At 44.3% G+C, this 15,772-nt stretch overlaps 1 pseudogene; it reads left to right on the top strand.

Moving 5' to 3' along the window:
* The first annotated feature begins 1,612 nt into the window (after window positions 1-1,612).
* Window positions 1,613-3,762, top strand: LOC132381712 (uncharacterized; annotated as a pseudogene).
* The last annotated feature ends 12,010 nt before the right edge of the window (window positions 3,763-15,772 follow it).

The following is a 15,772-nucleotide window of genomic DNA, read 5'->3' as shown; positions in this document are numbered from 1 at the left end:
GGCTTCTCTGGCAGCCTCTTCTCTTTGTCTGGCGGCCCTTTCGGCTTCTCTGGTGGCCAGTTTCATTTTCAAAACTGCTTCTTGTCTGGCGTAACGCAGTCGCACCTCGGCGGCTTCTGCCTTTCTGGCGGCCCTTTCGGCTTCTTTGGCAGCCCTTTTGGCTTCTTTCTGGATTTCGGCTTCTCTGGCAGCCTTTTCTTTCTGGATTTCGGCTTCTCTGATGGCCAGTTTCATTTTCAAAACTGCTTTTTGTCTGGCGTAACGCAGTCGCACCTTGGCGGCTTCTGCCTTGGCCCTTGCCTGGGTGGACTTACTTGATGTCGGTTTACTGCCCTTGTCGCTGGGCGCCATCGACTTGATCCCGGATCGAGCTGACATTGCAGCACTTGGAACACCTGATAACGCCCGGGTGGGCTTACTTGATGTCGGTTTACTGCCCCTGTCGCTGGGCGGCGTCGACATGATGCTGGATTGAGCTGACATTGCAGCACTTGAAACACCTGATAATGCCGCTTTTTCACTGTAACGTTCTCCTTCGGGTGTACTAATAACGCCGAATTCAACGTCGAGATAAACCACAGTCAATGAAACCAGATCGCAGTAAGATTAATCATTTACTGTTCACTCTTCACATTAACATATGGTGAAAACTGTTGATAAAACAATACAAGATTGATACAGCATTTGTTCCTTCCTTAATATCACATTTCAAGTGTAAATACTTGCAAAGGTGACTATAACTACATTACTCACTGTGATTTCTCATGTCTGCAAACAACTTCTGCTCAGGTGAGCCTCGTCGAGAGCCCCCACCCTCGCGCTAATTTCAAACCGGTATTTTCCCACAAGACGCGGCGAAACCGGATGTGACGTCATCGCATGCCGATATATTTTACATGCAATGAATATACTTTAAACACTTCTAATTCTAACTAGAAAATACTATTGAATGAATTACTAAGCGAAAATATTATAAACTAAATAACTGTCGTAAAGACAGCACAGCTGTTTCAGTTCCGCTCACCAGACCTGGAACATCTTGTGATCAAGGGTCATCCATTTTATCTGCCACGGGAGACTTCACCGATCATCTTGGTAGTGGTGTACATTCCACTTCAGGCCAGTGTAAAACAGACTCTGTGTGAACTGAGCAATGTAATAACAGGCATGAAACAGCACATCCCGATGCCTTCCCCGAGGGAAGCCCAAGAGGGGGTCGGAAGAGCTTCCCAGCTGGTTGGATACAAGGCTACCAACCCAGTGCAATGGACAAACGACAACAAGTATACAGTGCATCTGTGGCAAAATGTGTAAGAATCAGAGAGTCTTGAAAATCCATTGGGCAAGGATGAAGTGTAATGAGCACCAGAGAGCACCACAATGCACAGATTCCCAATATGGGGAGACAGAGGAGGAGCAGGGTTAGGAAGCATCCCACAGTACCCAGAGTCTCCGCATGGTTCAAGCTGTTCATCCTAACATCACATCTCAGACCGTGCGGATCAGATGGCCCAAAGCCTGCCAGACAGCAAAGTGGCAAAGATTTGATGAGGACGTAGATCTAGTGTTGGAAACCGTGGCCAAAGGTGGTGTGGAGAGGAGATTGCAGATAATGACAACAGTGATCATAACTGTGGCAGCGGGAACATTTGGTACCGAGGAGGAGAAGCAGGCTAAACAACCATATGTTAAAAAGAACAGAGCCACCAAAATCAACAACATCTGGAAAGAACTCAAGGCGCTGAAGCAACAACATAAACTGGCAAACCATGAGGAAAGTGCCCCACTGGAAGAACTGTGTGTGATGCTGATGAAAAGGCTCATAACTCTGAGAAGAATGGAGCAACATCGGAGACGCAGGAGAGAAAGAGCACAGAAAAGATCTGCGTTTATCAGTAACCCATTTCAGTTCACCAAACAGCTGCTGTGTCAGAAGAGAAGAGGAAAGCTGTCCTGCACAAAGGAACAGATGGACCACCATCTTCGAAGCACCTTCAGTAACCCAGACAGAGAAGTTGAACTGGGGGACTGTGATGCCCTCATCGCCCCCGCAGAGCCAACAGAGGCTTTCAACCTTCAAAAGCCTCTCTTCAAGGAGGTTCAGCAAGTAGTCAAGAAAGCCAGAGCTGGCTCAGCGCCTGGTCCGAGTGGCACCACTACAACATCTACAAACGCTTCCCCAGGCCTCTCTGGCGGCTGCAGAGAATCCTCAAGGTCATGTGGAAGAGAGGCAAAGTGCCCAAGCAATGGAAGTATGCAAACGGAGTGTGGATTCCAAAAGAGAACTCTGAGAACATCAGCCAGTTTAGGATAATATCCTTGCCGAGTGTTGAAGGGAAGATCTTCTTCAGCGTGGTGGTGAAGCGTCTGACAGAGCGCTTCCTGAGAAACAATTACATTGACTCCTCCGTTCAGAAGGGTGGCGTTCCAAGGGTACCAGGCTGCTTGGAGCACACTTGAGTCATCACACAGCTCCTGAGAGAGGCCAGAGAGAATAAGGGTGACTTAGTGGTTGGATTTGGCCAGTGCCTATGGATCAATCCCCCACGAGGCTGTTGAAGACACTCTGAAGAGGCACCATGTTCCTGAAGGAATCAGAGGCCTCCTTATGGACTACAATGAGTTCCACCTGAGAGTCAACATGGCCAATAACATCATACTGGTGTGGGCCGGAAACTGGTATCTTCACAGGCTGCACCATCTCACTCATCCTTTTTGCCCTGGCAATGAATATGCTGGTAAAATGTGCAGAGCAAGAGTGTCAAGTCCTGAAATCAAGATGTGGGATCCGCCAACCACCAATAAGAGCATTCATGGATGATCTGACTATCACTACGGAGTTGGTGCCTGGTGCTAGGTGGATTTTTAAGGGGCTGGAAAGTTTCATGAGGTGGACAAGGATGTCCTTTAAGCCTGTAAGATCAAGATCTGTAGTGCTGACGAAGGGGAGAGTACAGGAGAAATTTTGTTTCTCCATTGAGGACGTTCCAATTCCTACCATCACAGAGAACCCTGTAAAAAGTCTTGGGAAGATGTTTGATGCAACACTCAGAGATAAGGCGGCAAAAAGAAACACCTGTGGGGAGTTTGAACAATGGTTGCAAGAGGTTGACAGGACTGGCCTTCAAGGGCAGTTTAAGGCATGGATTTACCAGCACGGTATACTACCAAGAATCCTCTGGCCACTGCTTCTCTATGAGTTTCCAATTTCCACTGTGGCTGAATTAGGGAGGGTAGTCAGCCGGTTCCTGTGAAGATGACTGGGTTCACAAGGAACATCAGCAGCATCGTTCTGTATGGGAATAACTACAAACTGAGGCTCCCCCTGAAATCCATCAAGGAGGAGTTCAAGGATTTGCGAGCAAGAGGGGTGCTGCAGTTCTGGGAATCTCCTGATCCAGAGGTTGCCGGAGCAAGAGTGGCAGTGAGAACTGGAAGAATGTGGAGAGCAGAGGCTGCAGTGGAAGAAGCTGAGGCGTGACTGCGCCACAAAGTGCTGGTGGGGCAGTCGCCAAGGGAAGAGTTGGACTTGGAAGCATTGAAGTCGCCCATCTGGACAAAGTACAGGGGAAAGAGCGATGAGAACTGGTCCAGAATGAAGTAAGGGCAGCTGTGGAGGAGGAGAGGACTAACAGAGCAATGGCAATGAAACAGCAAGGAGCCTGGACCAAATGGGAGCAGGTGATCGAGTGAAAGATCATGTGGAACGATCTCTGGAAGGGAGATCCACACCGCATCAAGTTCCTTATCCAGTTTTTTTAATTGCTGAGACAATCTGCAGAACCCTTAACATCTGCTGGAAAACAAGTCGGTCAAGAATACCATCGGCTTTGTCAAAGAGGGGGAAACCAACAGAACACCAGAAAGCAACAGGGTTGCTCTTCACTGCCCAGGACTGGAAGCTAAAAGCGGACCTGAGAAAACAGCTGCAGTTTCCTGCCCACATCATAGAGACTACATTGCAGCCCGACATTGTGTTGTGGTCGAACTCTTCGAAGCACGTTCTTCCGCTTGAGTTTACTGTGCCGTGGGAAGAACACATGGAGGAGGCCTACAAACGGAGAAGAGTCTAGTATGAAGATCTGAAGAACAACTGCCAAAGAAGAGGCTGGAGAGAAAAGTGTTGGCCCGTGGAGGTCGGGTGTCATGGCTTTGCAGGCTCTGCACTTGGAATCACGGGAGAGAGAAGAAGAAGAGCCGTTTCTACCACCAGAGATACAGCAGAGAAAGTGTCAAGATGGCTCTGGACAAAGAGGGCAGATGGCCAGGGTCTGATCAACCCCAATCGGGTCGCCTGGGCGAGGGTGTATGATGTTGGAAGACTCAAAACACTTGACGACCACAGGGAATGTCACTGATGATGTGCCCTAGCTTAGCATCATGCAGATGTTTGTATAAGAACCAAGAAATCACATATAGTACCAGAGGTCCAATGTTAAACCACCATCGAGCGTTACCGTGCCATCCCACGTCCACATGTTGGAAAGTCTGATCACCTGGATGTACTTCCACTCCCTGAGTATAGGCCTGTGTACCTCCACCATCTGATATCTCAATGAAAAATGAACCCTTGAACACTACCTCACTACTGATTTATTTCTCCATTTGCACTACTTACATAATTTAGTTATTTAATAAAGATATACATCTCCTGTAATTCAGTTTTTTCACTATTATTATGTATTGCATTGTTCTGCTGCTGCAGAGACAACAGAGTTCATGACATATGTCGGAGATATTACGTCTGAATCTGATAGATGAGGAAAATATGCCGGAATGCGGACTGTTTGAAAGGCTGATTAGGGAAAGTTTAAAGAAATAAGTGATCAGGAATGACAGAATATTGAAATCAATCAGGATGTGGTTTTTTTATGTGACAAGATTGTGGAAGGGATAATGACAGCAGCAACAATAAGTATCCTAAGGAAATGGAATAGAGCTGAAAGGAAAATGGTGCCATGGTGGAGAAAAGACTGTGGGGAAGCAATAAGACATCGTAATAGAGCATTCAGAATGGAATAGAGGACACAAGATTTTCCAAAATTATTTCAGTGCTAAAAATGTAAGCAATAGTAAGAAAACAATTTGAAAGTAGAAACAGAAATATTGGAGTATGTTTTACGACTCTGGAGGAATATGAACTCCCATTGAAAGAGTTTGGAAGATAATGAAAAGAATGAATGGTGTTAACAGGAAAATTGGATCCCCAGGGTTATGTGACGGGGAAGGTTTGATCACCAAATTATATAAATAGGGAATTAGAGGAAAATGCTACATTGGAATAAAGATTTTTAAATTGATAGGTCTATCATGGTGTGAAGAGGGAAATCTACATCAAGTAAACCGATTGTGGAAAATAGAATCCCTCAGGGAAGTGTGGCTGGTCCATTATTATTTACTATAATGATAAATGATATATTTTCTAATATAAATAGTAGTTTTGGAATGTCATTGTGTGTGGATGATGGAGCTATGTGGAAAATGGGTGGGAATATGAAATTTATAACATGGAAACTTCAAGAGGCAAAAGTTTAGGTGAAAAACTGGGCATGAAAATGGGAATTCAGCTTTTTAGTAGAGAAATCCATATTAATGCTTTTTACTAGGAAGAGGATAGAAAAACATTGAAAACAAACTTTGTGTAACAGAACTAGACAATGTGGAAACATTTTAAATTTTTAGGCATTTGGTTTGAAAATAGTCATGGTCAGCACATATTAAAGAAATAATCAAAAGTTAGAAAGTGCTGAATTCAAATTCAAGCAATAAGGTTAATCAGTGGGGCATAAGGACAACACCAGTGGTGGTAATGCAGGTGGAGTTGGGAGAGACACCTCTGGTACTGAGAAGAACACATCTTGTGTTAACATATTGGGTAAACCTACAAGGGCCTGGAGAAAATCATCCAACTCAATAGATTTTAGATCCATGCTCGGACAAGGAAAGAAAGAAATTCAGAAGTTTAGTGTGTACTATTGAAGGAAAAGCAGGAAATACAGGAATTAGTAATAAGGCAGCAACTGATACAGTGCCTTTTCCTGGGCTGTCTGCATGACTGAAGTACCAGAGATGGATCCTAAATTATTCAAAAAGAGAAGTGATTTTAATTGAAGATGTTGTTGAATATTATGTAAATAATAATAATTATTATTATGGATATTTTCAAATGTACACAATGCTTTATAAACAGTAATAGTAGATTTGGGGTAGGATTTGTAGTGCCTGAATTAACATGAAAAAGCAGGTGAGGATAAATGATGATTTATCTGTGTATACAGGTGAAATGACAGCTGGACTATTCACTTTGCAGTGGGTGGAGGAAGTGAGACCGATGAGAGTTGTAATATTCTCTAATCAGAAGTCTAAAAGATTTACATTCAGTGGCAAGGCCAGACATTGTACGTGGAATAATACAAACCATATTTCAACTTAAAAATAATATCCAGAAAGAACAGGAATGGTCGAGGGAGGCAGGAAAGAAGAGGAGGGAGGAGGTGATAATATTGAGATTGAGGATTGGGCACACAGGGTTAAAGTACATTGTTCTTAATGAAGAAACACAATAATGGGAGGTGTGAATATTCTAAAAAACAAGATGTCATCAAGAGAGGAGATGGTTGATTTTAAAGTTACCACAGAATAAAATACAATTGAACATTAACAGCATTTTGTAGGAAAGATCACAGGACTATTGCTCTAACTATATAGTGCAGTTTCTCTAAGAACACAGTTCTTTTTTAAATGAAATTTGATACAAACATAAATATGGGGTCAAATACTGTATAAATATGTGGGTCTAGATATGTTGAACCACACTCCATTTCAGAAGGTAGTGGTAATGCACCTTAAACCTTGGAAACCTGTTGACTATTGAAAGGCCCATAAGGAGTTGATGTGGAGAGGATCTTTGCAGAGTGTGGGGATGTAAATGTGCACAGGCCATTCCCACCTAGACTGTTAGCCAAAGGAAGATAGTGAAACACCAGAGTTAAAGTCAGGCAAACACAGTGAACCAGCTTCTATTCCTGCCGCCATTGGTTAAAAGGCCTGGCGGTTCTCCTCCTGTGCGTCTTTTATCTGGTTAGAGAAATACACAGACCATCTGCCTCTATTGGTTGGACGTCTGCATGTTCGCACCCTCCCTTTTTATCTCCATTAGTTTTCGCGCAGAGCCATTGTCAATCTTGCCATACCATTGGCCATTTTTTAAAATTCTGGGGGGGCTGTTTAACAGCAAGAAAATTTTTCAGAAAGGTCTGTTAAAGTGGATGTTTCAGCAAAGCTGTAAAATTGTGAAGAGGTGAGGGAAGGGGTGGAGCAAGTGCTGTCAGGTGATAGGTCACTCCAGGTGAGCGGGATGACAGATGGAAAAGGAAAAGTGGGAACAGCCCTGGAAAGTTGTAGGTGAGGGTGGAAGTGATAAAAGGCTGAAGATAATGGAATCTGATAGGAGAGGAATGTGGAGTATGAACTAACGGGAGAGAGGTGTGGAGGGCAGAGGGGTGCAGTGAGTGATGGGAACCAGTGGGAGGAGAGTATGAGTTGTATCACTGATTGGTATGAAAACCCTTTGAATGGAAAAGCCTACAAAAAGTCATGGATACAGACCAGTCCATCACAGCTAAAGCCCTTGTGACTGTGAACAAATTCACCAGAGAGACACTGAAGCTGGTGGATATAGAAATCTTTTATTCAGCAAAACAAGCAACAGGCTTTGTACTCCAGACAGTCGCGGAAGAAGAAGCCTGCCAGACCCTGTGTGTTACATGAAATTTTTAGATGCTAAAGATCAAACGTAACAGCAGGACAATTCTGTAGGTAAAATACATCCAGAATGCTCCCTTTGAATTACATATAATTTTGAAATTCCTCCATCTTCACATCCACACTCTAGACACCCAAAATGAATGTTAATCCCCACTGACTCTGGGCCACATTCATGCATATGCAGGTATCTGAGGTCGAATTTAGCATTTCTTTGTTTGCAATCAATCCCATTCTGCAGCTCCAAGAACACCATTGTTCTGGGTGCATTTTAAACTCAATCTACATTCATGTTCAGGTATGAAGACTGGTTGCTGTTGAAATTCGTATTTGCTATTTACCATAACTCCAGAATACACCCTAACATCTCTCCACACTATTGAACACGTCTACAAGGAGTGCTGTTGCAGGAAAGCAGCATCTATCATTGAGCACATCCACCATCCAGGGCATGATCTCTTCTCACTGCTGCCATCAGGAAGAAGGTACAGAAGCCTTGTGTCCCAGACCACCAGGTTCAGGTACAGTTATTACCACTCAACCATCATGCTCGTGAACCAGAGTGGATAACTTCACTCACCCCAACAATGAACTGATTCCCAAGATGGAGGAGCAGAATTAGGCCATTTGGCCTGTCGAGTCTGCTCCACAACCTATGGACTCTCTGTCACGGATTCTACAACTGATTCACAACATTATTTATTTTTTCATGCATTTCTTATTCTTTTGATTTCTTTTTCATTGGCCTCATAGCTCTCTGATTTCTTTTTCATTGCACACTTTCTTTTGCACAATGGTTCTTTGTCCATCTTTGTCGTGTGCAGTTTTTCATTGATTCTATTGTGTTTCTTTATATTTACTATGAATACCTGCAAGAGAATGACTCTCAGGGCAGTATATAGTGACATCTGTGTACTTTGACAATAAATTCACTTTGAACTTTGGGTGATCTTCCAGTGTGGAGGTGGAGGAGGACAAAGAGACGGTGTTGGGGGCCAGCTAGATCAGAGGTGAAAGGAAAGTCACAGAGGGGGAGCAGTTACTGCATGATGAAGAATTCAATTTTAATGCTGTCGAGGCGTAGGCTCCCCTGGAGGATATCAACAGCCCCAGGACCCTATCATTTACTGCAAAAGACTTTGCCTGGTTTGACGTCCCAAACTGGAACATCTCCTGCAGAGTCACTGAGCACTGAAATAGGACTCTTGGCCCAACTGGTCGATGTGGACCAAGTTTCACATCAAAATTGCCCATTTGCCAGTGCACACCACACATCCCTCTAATACAGGTATTGCCAACTTTTTAATGCCCCGGAGCAATATGATTTAGCAGAGGGTTCACGGACCCCTGGTTAGGAACCTCTGCTCTGAAGTATTCCTATCCATATACCTGTTGAACCGATTTATTTTTTTTTAATATGTTGTTCTTTTATCTCCCTCACACACTTCATCTGGCAGCTGAAAAAGTTTTCCTTCCTCACCACAGACTCAACCTGAAAATTAACCTTTGGGAATTGTGCATAAGGACTCACAAAACCCTTTGCTGTTCAGAGTTTTATCTTTTCTCTCCATTGAGAAAATAGTCAACCCTTTCTTTTCTTCTTCCAAAGAGCATGATCATACATTTCCCAACATTGTACTCCATCTACCACTTCTTTGCCCATTCTCCTAATCTGTGTAAGTCTTTCAGTAGCATCTCTACTTCCTCAAAATTATCTGTACCTCCACCTATGATCGTATCATCTGCAAAAGTTACAACAAATCCATCAATTCAAACATCCAAGTCATTAACATATAATGTAGAAGGAATCGGTCCTAAAGTAGAACACCACTAGTTACTGGAAGCCAACCAGAAAAGGCTCCATTTATTTCCATTCTTTGCCTCCTGCCAATCAGTTACTGCTTGAAACATGCTTGAATCTTTCCTGTAATACCATGGGCTCATACTTGTTAGGCAGTGTCATATGTGGCACCTTGTGAAAGGCCTTCTGAAAATCCAAGTACACACATCAACTGATTCTCTATTGTCCACCCTGCTTGCTATTTCTTTAATGAATTCCAGCTGATTTGTTCTGCAAGATTTTCCCTTGAAGGAGCAATGCTGAGTATGGCTTATTTTATCATGTGACTCCCAAGTACCCTGAGACCTCGTCTCCGATAATCAACTCCAACATCTTCCCAACCACTGAGGTCAAACTAACTGGCCTATAATTTCCACTCTTCTTGCTTTCTCCCTTCTTGAATAGTGGAGGAACATATGTGACATATGCAATTTTCCAGTCTTCCATTCCAGAATCTCATGATTCTTGATATATCATTGCTAATGCCACTACAAATTCTTCAGCCACCTTTTTCTGAACCTTGGGGTATACACCATCTGGTCCTGGTGACTTATCTACCTCCATACCTTTCAGTTTCTCAAGAATCTTCTCTCTACTAATGATAGCTTCACACACTTCATGACCCCAGATTCATGGAACTTCTACCATACTGCTAGTGTCTTTATCAGTGAAGACAGATGCAAAGTATTTGTTCAGTTCATCCGTTATTTCCTTCTGTCCTTACTACCTTGACAGCATCTTTTTCCAGCGGTCCAATATACGCTCTTGCCTTTTATACTCTTTATGTATCTGATGAACCTTTTTATATCCTGTTTAATATGATTGGCTAGCTTACTTTTGCATTCATCTTAACCTTCTTTCTGACTTGTTTAGTTGCCCTCTGCTGATTTGTAAAACCTTCCCAATCCTCGTACTTCCCACCAATTTTTGCTCAATTATATGTGCTCTCTTTGGCTTTGACTTCGCTTGTTCGCCATGGTTGCATCTTGCCTTTAGATTAATTCTTCCTCTTTGGGATGTATATATCCTGTGCCTTCTTAATTGCTTCCAGAAATTCCAGCTATTGCTGCTCTGCTGTCATCCCTACCAGTGTTCTTTTCCAATCAATTCTGGCAATCAACTCCTCTGTCATGCCACTGTAATTTCCTTTACTCCACTGTAATACTGATACATCAGACTTTACCATCTCCTTCTCAGATTTCATTTTGAATTTGATCATATTATGATAATTTTCCACAAAGAGTTCTTTTACCTTCAGCTCTCTGATCAATCCAGTTCATTGCACAACAGCCAACCTCCTCAGGTTCAGGTGTAACCTATCCCTTTTGCAGAGGTCATACCTTCACCAGAAGAGATCCCAGTGACCCATAAATCTGAACCCCTGCTCCTTGCATCAGTTCAGGACCTCCTCACGTTGTCTACTCTTGTCATTGATGCCAACATGTACCAAGACTGTGACTGGAGTCCATGATGACGGTTTTGACCCAGATGCTGGAGTATACGAAGCAAAGTTCGAGACATTATCAAACTAGATCTGAGCACAAAAAGTATGCTAGAAGATATCACAAGCAGGGTTATGATTGAGCACCAAACCTCTGTTCAGCTGTTCCTTAAATACTCAATTCTTGACACCCAAAACATGATTACCAATTAGCAGGAGTGTCTTGATCCCTGAAGGGGAAAGTCAGCTACCCATACTCTGCAGAGTTAGATCATGTAAATCCCAGAAGCTGGCACAGATGGGAGCTTTTTGTAATAAGAACCCCTGGCCTACAGCTGATTCCTCAATTCATGAGGGCCGCTTCTAAGATGTCTCTACCAGGCACCCAGTGCCTGGGTGCGAGCTGGGCTGATGGTGGTGGTGCTCAGGGGCCGATGGAGACAGGCTTTAATTTAGAGATGTGGAAGGTGGGATTGATCTTTAGGGTCTTGGGGAGCTGCAAGGTATAAGCCACCAGGTTTACTTTCCTCAGGACTTTGAAAGTTCCCATGATCTTGGGTGCCAACTTTCTAGATTAAACCCGGAGAGGCAAATCATGAGAGGACAGCCAGTCCCCTTGCTCAGGCTGTAAAGTGGTCTTTGTCTTCTCCTTCAGTTCACCTTGGTTTCGGCCGTCTGGGTAGAGGCCAATAAAATTTCTGTTGCCATAATCCCTTTCTGTTTGCAGCATTGGATTAAATCTTCGGCTGCAGAGACCCCAACCTCGGCCTACTGTACCACAACAAGAGGCAGAGGTTAACCAAAATGACATTCCATGTGATGAATGCTGTAAAGATTTCTGTGTGACCTCTGCCCACATCAAATAGCCACACTGCTCATCAGGTCTTTCCGAGGCCAGGCACCTTGGGGTAAGTTCTTGATTGGTCAGCTCATTCTTGATTGGAGTGAAACCCAGAGGAAAGGCTTGTTGTTGCCCCTATCAGTTTACAGAATGCCCGCCAGAGATGTGATGTGAATTGTGGACCACGATCCAAGCCAATGTCCATTAGGAATCTGTAGATCCTGAAGACTTGGTCCAGTACAATTTCAGCCATCTCCACTGCAGATGGTAGATTCTCCAAGGCAATGGATTGCAGGCTTTAGAAAGCCAATGATAGTTACCATTATGACCGATATCCCCCTGGATGGTGGGAAAACGTGACAAAGTCCATGGAGATGTGTGTCCAAAGTCTTTCTGGAACAGGTAGGGGGTGGAGGAGCCCTTGAGGTGTGGGTCTGCTTGTTTCGAGCACACACCTTGCATGCCTGCATGAAGTACCAATGTTCTTCCATCATCTGGAGGACACCTATACTCCTCTTAATAAACTTGAGAGTCCTGGATGTGCAGTCATTCTCAGTGAATATCCCCATTGGAGTACCTGGGACCAGAGAACTTGGGACAAACAGCTGACCCGGAAGGAGGTCTCCTCTGTGCTTTGACCAATTGAACAAGAGTGTTGATTCTCCAGTGAATTGGTTATACCACCCTGGCTTGTGGTAAAATGGTGGCAGGCTGCTCCTCTCGTTCCGGTTCATCAGAATGACAGGACTGGGCATCTGGCTTTGGTTCTTTGACTCCGGTCATTAGGACAGGATGAATTCAAAGCAGTTAAATTACAAAGACCACCTGGCCTGCCTGGAATTCAAACTCTTGGGCTCCTGTAGAGCTACTAGGACTTGATGTTTCAATCCCAATTATAAAGCCGGCACTCTCGATGTTGGCAGTAGGCTTGGAGTGGTGACGAGGAGGGTAGCTACATCATTTGGGTCATCAGGTGGGCATCCTCCTTCTTTGGCGTTTCATTGATAAACCCACAACATCTCCAGAGGGCTTAATGGTGATACCTGGTGTCCCACATACACCCCACTCCGTTCTGTACCCTACTGTATTCATCTTGCAGCCCAGTTGTTGTCTTTCCTTTTAATTCAAATCCAATTGCTGCTTTCTTCTGCTGAATTTGACAAGGACTTGTTTGCATGTTGGAGGGAGACACCCCTCACCCACACCTTCTTCAATAGACTGGTTGTAGATGTAGCAACGAATCCCCTGCATCCCACTTCTACAGGGAAAATCTTGGTTTTCCTGCCGTTCTGAGCAGCTTCAGCTGCCAGTTCAAAGTACTTGGTCTTTTTTCTCTCATAAGCTTCCTCAACGCCATCTTCCCATGGTATTGTCAATTCCACAACATATGCCAGCTTGGCTGTTGCGGACCTCAGGACTATGTCTGGCCACAGTGTTGTAGCTGCAAAGTCTTGGGGAAAATAAAGCTTTTGCTCCATGTCCACGTCAATTTTCCAATCCCGAGCAATATGCAGAATGCTTATATCCTTTGATGTTACTTGGTGCTCTGGAGGTTGGCCTGCTGTGGTACAAATCGTGTAATGTGGATATTTCCTGCCGATGTTTGTGGGAGAGCATTTACGGTGGTTTGCCTCTGTTCCAAGATTGATGCCAGCTGTCTGAGAACTTGGTTATGCCGCTAAGTGTACCACCCCTAGCTGAGGCTCATGGTGCATCCTGTTAAAATGTGCCTTAGTGATCCAGGTACTTGACAAAGAGAGCAAGTGGAGTCTTCTCCCCACCACTAGTTCAGGAATATAAGCCAGGTTCTTCTGGTCAGTCAAATAGATAAAAGGGTTCATCATCCCCTTGAGCCAGTGATGCCATTCCTCCAAAGTTAACTTAACTGCAAGGAGCTCCTGATTCCCATTGCCATAGCTCCTCTCTGCAAGAGATTGCTGCCCGGAGAAGAATACACATGGCTGAGTTGACCATTTAAAGCTGATTATTAAGACAAGATGGCACCCACTCCAATATCTGAAGCGTCCACAAAGTCCAGGTTAGGAGAAACCAAGATGGAAGCTCTTGCGAGCCGCTGTTTGAGGTCAACCAAAGCAGCCTCTGCTTCAGTAGTCCTGACTTAAGGGTCTGTGGAACTCTTAATTAGCAACATCATCGGAGCTGCCACTGAGCTGAATTTCCTCATGAACTTCCAGTAGAGGTTTGCAAGCCCCAGGAATCTTTGGACATGATGGTGGTTGCCAGTCTCTGTCCACCTGGGTCTTGGTAGAGTCCATCTTGAGATTGCCATTGGAGATGATGAGCCCCAAAAACGAAACAGTCATCACATGAAGCTCGGATTCGCCAACTTGAGGAATCTTTAACATCCCTGACATGAACGAAAATCTCCTCCATGGACTTTGTGAAGGTAAGCAGTAGAACCTCAAGTACAGGAGCAGGGAGGTTCTACTGCCTTGGTGAGACCACACCTGGTGTATTGTGTGCAGCTTTGGTTCCCTAATCAGAGGAAAGACATTCTTGCCATAGTGGGAGTACAACAAAGGTCAACCAGATTGATTCTTGGGATGATAGGACTTTCATATGAAGAAAGACTGGATCGATTAGGCTTATTCTTGCTGGAATTGAGAAGATTGAGGGGGGATATTATTGAAACCTATAAAATTCTAAAGGGATTGGACAGGCTAGATGCAGGTAGATTGTTTCTGATGTTGGGGAAGTCCAGAATGAGGGGTCACAGTTTAAGGATAAAGGGAAAGCCTTTTAGGACCGAGATGAGGAAATTTCAACCTGTTTGTGTGTTCCTATATCCTCAGATCTTCCTTCGAGGATGACTGCTGACGCTTATTCGGGGGCAGGAGTGATTCAGCAGACCTCAGAGTCCACTCCCTCAGCTCACAAAGCTCATTCATGGAAACGGGGCAAATTAGAATCCAAATCCCCGTCTGCATCCTCAGATGATGGCAGCAAGACTTTACAGAGAGTTATTCCCCCCTGGAAATAGGCTTCAAGGTTCAGTGAAGTTGAGTCTTTTCCCTTCCTTGAGAGCTGTCAGCTGGATTCCTTAAGCTTGATTAGCTTTTTCCGTATTCCATCTACTGCTTCTTTAAGACTTTTTAAATTGCCTTCTGGTGGTTTTTTAAATCTTCCCATTCTAATTTCCCACTGATTTTTGCTCTATTATAGTAAATTCCTTCCACAGATATTGGGTTCACTAGTCCATAGTTCCCAGCATTTTATTTTTATTTACAGCCCTTCATAAATAAAGGGCAAAATTATCCGTACATATCACGTCTGTCCAAGAAAGCATCTGAAAGGTCCAGAGAACTGAATTCCCGCACCCTGTGCAAAGTTTCAACAATGTACAGTATGTTCAATTTTTAGCCTCACCAGGACATGGCAGTGGGAATAATCCAGGGATCACCACAGTTGGGGTCTTACATTTTAACTCTTTTCTAACTCCCTTTATTCATTCCAGAGCAGCAAATCCATTTTTCTGCCTATTGTCATTTGAGCCAATGTGTGCAGCCACTTCTGTCTGCTCACCCTCCCCACTGAGAATGTTCTGCAATTGCTCAGTTGGGGAGAACGGGTGAACCCAAATGCAGGACACTGACATGAAGGTAGAGGAATATAAAGAGTGTTTATTATCGGTTACAGGGAAGGCCGGGGAGCAAGGATTAGGCAGAGGAAAGCCAAGGAGTGAAGGAGGCTTGACCAGGGATCAAACCCGGGTGGCTCTGGTTGGAGAGTGGTGTTTAACCACCAAGCCAACGGAGGGTTTAGGTGGGCGGCGGAACAAGGAAGAGCAGGGTTGTAAACCAGGGTGCGAGCGTGCTTGAGCTGAAAAGCAGGCGGGAGGATGAACAGGAAGACAGGCGGAATGCAA

This window comes from Hypanus sabinus, chromosome 26, assembly GCF_030144855.1.
Source record: "Hypanus sabinus isolate sHypSab1 chromosome 26, sHypSab1.hap1, whole genome shotgun sequence".
NCBI classification, from domain to species: Eukaryota; Metazoa; Chordata; class Chondrichthyes; order Myliobatiformes; family Dasyatidae; genus Hypanus; species Hypanus sabinus.
The sequence above is the reverse complement of the archived record's forward strand: the minus strand, read 5'-3'. Positions and strand labels throughout refer to the sequence as shown.